Here is a 4,538-nt window from a genome sequence, read left to right as displayed (position 1 = left end):
TTTGTCAAACTGGAACAGGAAATTACACACTCAAGAGGAAGTGGTGCAACTCAGGCAGCTTTCACACCATGAGCTAAGCGAAATTATTAAAGTGAGTGAGGTGTGATGTTATAAGGTATAAACTGGTGAGAAATGGCTAAATATGTGTTGCATGCAAACATTCTTTCAGGTTGTTAGTCAGTTTGACTTCATGGCTTATGATTTCTACTCCATGTAGTCAGTGGTCTTATGGTGTGTTTATGTCCATTTGTGGCTAACTGGAAGTGGAAATCAAGCTTGTGCACATTTAAGGTTTCACAATGATGTAGAAAGAGTAGAGCGGTCGAACGATCAAATTTCAATAAATCTTTTGGGGGAGAAAGCAGGTCAGCAGTCTAAGTTACATAGAAGTGTAATGTATCACCTGAAACCTGACCTGGAAACCTGAAGATTAATTTGAGATGCAGCTCAGCACTGTTTGTTTGTTATTTCTAGTCATAAATCTGCAATAAACATTGCATGCAAAAAAGTGCATAATTTGAGCCCAAAACTGTGTGGGACCTATCTGTAAAGGTGAGACTTGTGAGTACCTACAGAGCCCATTTTCATTGAGATATCTTGAGGTGAAAGGTCACAGGACCTCTGTGAAATGCCATGCTGTTTTACCCAAGCCAAAATTTAGCCTGACTTTGGAGTGCTATTTAGCACCCCTCCTGAGAGGCTAGCAGGATATTGTCCCTTAGGTCTCCTGGTTTCAAATGATACCAGTATCATCACTCTAGCTTTAAAACTCAAACATCTATAGCCTCTGCAAGACAGGCAGTGGTGAATAAGGCATTGTATGATTAACGCGATTAAAAACATTTAACATGTTATGTTTAGGCGTTAATGCCAACAGCCCTAATAAAAGAGTATTCTATAGCCTAATTTGAAAAGAGAGAAGTAACGAATTGTATTTACTCTCATTACTATAGCAAAAATATATTTAAGTATTTTTTAAAAATAACTTATTTTACTTTATATATCTATATTCTTTCTCCTTTCAAGTATTGTGGTCCTTGGAATATGATTTTTTTTGTCAAACTACTGTTTCCACAGACAGGAACAAAGGCAATTTTTGTTTTACTAGACAAATGACAGCTGTCTTGGGGTTAGGGTTAGATTAATTTGCAACATGTTTAAAGTTTATGCAATTGTAAGTTTGTTTGTTTTTATTTAATTGTTACATTGCATTGTGAGACATAAGTGCGCAACAGCACACTCACGATGCATTCCAAGTTCTCCTTGGGTTTTATTCCTTTCCACCAGGTTTGCATGGAGAGATGCAAGGAAACCATGCAAGGAAAGAATAAATGTGTAAATGTGCTTTTACAGAATTGAGGAGTCCTCCTTTCCTGTTAAAACTGAGGTTAAGTTGGTTTGAGACAACCTTCAAGATGGCGCACCAGAACGACTTCTGGTTCAAGTGAAGATTGAGGAGCAAGAAAATATCAAATAACAGACTTGGGGAGCACCCTTGGCATTTGCCGTTTTTTTTGTTTTGTTTTTTTTTTTGTTTTTTTTTTGTGGAGTTGGCATACTGACTGTTTTGAGTATTTGAGTAGTACATTTCCAGTGTGAACATGCCACTGTGGGTTCTTAAAACATGCTTGGAATATTTGGAGTAATTTTTACATATTCTGCAATTAACCAGTCGTTAGTCTTACAGCATCAAAGTTACAGGTTTCTTCAGTCCAGCCACACAGTATAACATGGCTTAAACTCTGAACACACCATGGCAGCTTTTCCATCTGTTCTCTTGTTGTCTTACATGTTCTCTTACACCAATAGCAGTAACATTTAACAACATGCAAGTTTAAGTCCTGAGGCTACACACTCCTGATATCTTTTCAGCAGCAATGCACTTGCTGTCATCATTATTAACTTCAAGCATAATGTATCTACAGTGGATTTACTGGATTATTGATCAGGTACCAAAAACATACAGGGTCAAGTTGCTTTGCATAATCCTGTTCTTCCAAAAAGCCATGCCAGTGTGCATGTCTCCTCTCTCATTTAGTGAAAGGTTCTACTTACTTGATAATGGTGTTCCAGCTCTGGGGAAGATGGCATCTGGCAATGTCTTTGCTGGATTTTAAACCAAACTGTGACATAGTGCCTCATGTGACCATTATGTCATATTGCCTGTATTTTACCAGTTGGTTTAACTGCAGCTGGAGCAGCTCCGTGACCCACCGTCTAACTACATGACTCGAATTGCCATGACATGAATTGCTATATTAGTGATTAGCTAGCTATAAAGTATTACGTTTAAAGAGAGGTGGTTAAGATTAAGATTAGGATAAGGCTAATGGGAAGACTACATCTCATCACTTATAAAGTCTATTTATTTATTTAATGTTTATTTAACAGGGACAATATATACAACATTGCCACAAAAAATGGGAAAATGTAATGCATATAAGATGTCTAGCTTCAGCTAATTTGCAGTCTTTGTCCATGGTCAGGCTTTAGAATACAATAAAATATACTGAATACAATAAAGAATGGAATGATACAAATACAGTGAATAATACAATGAATAAATAAACACAGTTGCAGTTGTAAATTACAGATTAATACACAAGTTGAATTTAACATTAAACATTGGTAAAGTGCTGTTGTGTTGACAATGACTTATGAGAAATTAATGTTCACATTTCTGCTGCTGCTGCTGCTTGAGCCAATGTTTAACTTTCACACTAAGTGAATCACATCTTCATGTATTGTGAATTATGAAGTGGATCATTGCTACATTTGTTCTCATTTATTAATTACAGTGTAGCATTAAAGCAGGACTCGCGTTGGTGGGTTTGTCTTGTGGGTTAGAGTTGGAGCCAGGTTTTCAGGGGTTTTAATAATTTAGTAAGTCATCACATCATCTCAGGCATCAGTATTTCTCCCAGTTCATTAATTTTGGTGAAAGATGGCTGTTCAAACTGAACACAATAACTAGAAGACACTTGACACTCAGGATCTTCTGGTTATGCGACATTTTTCTAATTTCAAATCTTTGAATTTGAGTGGCATGAAAAAAAAAAACATTTTCTCCATGGGTCAATGTTAACAACTGAGTAAGGGCCACAGGGGAAGTTGGGAAAGGCAGAGATTCCTACAGCTAACAGATCAACAGTTCTTATCAACTACCCAAAAATATTCATTTGGGGCTTGGGACCTCTTGGCTCTATTGCTGTATTTAGTTAATTTTCTTTTGGTTTGTCACCATTCTTCTCTCGACCCCTGGCCAGTTTTAGCATAAAGTGAACTCCCACATTAACCCCTGAGTGTTTCCACTGACCCTGACATAAGGCAAAATCTCCCCTCTTCTTTCCCTGGGAGCAGACCAGTGATCCAGCTCACAGCACCTTCACCATTTCATACAGAAGCTGGGTCTCATTTCTAGCCACCAACTATAGACCTGCAAACTGTCACTAATAGGTTTTATCAGCTGTAGCTAGCTAGCTAATTAAGCTACCTGTAGCTCCCCACATAGCAAAATTGGTCTGGCCCGGTTCTGGCCCACACAATGCACTTACACTCGGCCCACATACAGCAAAGAATGGCGGCCCTGTGGTGGCCCAGATGTGGTTTGCCAGAGGTGGCCCACACATGGGCCATGGACAAACTTGAAGAGGATCCTGGACCTGGCTCTGTAGAGTGTACATGACATACATAAATTATATAGGCTAGTATTTCCTATAATGTAGCCTAACTATTGTAATAGCATCATAGTCACCGTTTCAGGTGGCCTCCCACCGTTTTGTTTTACGTAAAGGTGCTTTCAGTGATTTGACCAAAACTAACAAAGGAAAATGCGATTTTCACTAACAATCCCCCACTGCTCACTGTCTCCCTCTTGTAGGTCTAATTTAGGCCTATCTCTAATTCTGAAGCTGAATTTTAACAAAACAAAAAAGTTATATATATATATATATATATATATATATATATATATATATATGTATAAAATATTATATTATATTTATGTATATATGTGTATGTATATGCTTTTTAAACCATTACCATGTGGTTTAAAGTGTAAAAAATACACCTTGTCGCCCAGCCTCTCAGGATACCTTGTGTCGGAGTTGCATGTACCCCATGCACACCGTTTGACCATTTTTAAACTTCAAATATCAGTAAAAGCTCATAAAACCAAACAAAACTGACTTTCTGTAATGCCTTTAAGTCCAGGCAGAGAATGGAGTGTTTGGGAATGGCTATATGCACTGTGATTGGCTCATTGCGTTTGAGGGCGGGACTTAGCCATAGGTCGATTGATGGTTCGTGTTTAAGTCATGGAATTGAAGAAACAAAATGAGGGGCCAGGCAGCCAAGAGTACTGATGGTTTAAAGTTCAAAACTTTGCAAAGTCATAACAAATCACCTGTATGGCCTACAGCTTTGCAACTTTCACTAAATTAAACCTTTGTTAACTCCAACCTAATACAATTTTTTTTTAAGTCCATCATCACTTTAAATCTAATATAGCCAGAGGTCATCTCCCTCCCTGCCACTGC

This window comes from Epinephelus fuscoguttatus, linkage group LG22 (assembly GCF_011397635.1).
Source record: "Epinephelus fuscoguttatus linkage group LG22, E.fuscoguttatus.final_Chr_v1".
Taxonomy (NCBI): Eukaryota; Metazoa; Chordata; class Actinopteri; order Perciformes; family Serranidae; genus Epinephelus; species Epinephelus fuscoguttatus.
The sequence above is the reverse complement of the archived record's forward strand: the minus strand, read 5'-3'. Positions refer to the sequence as shown.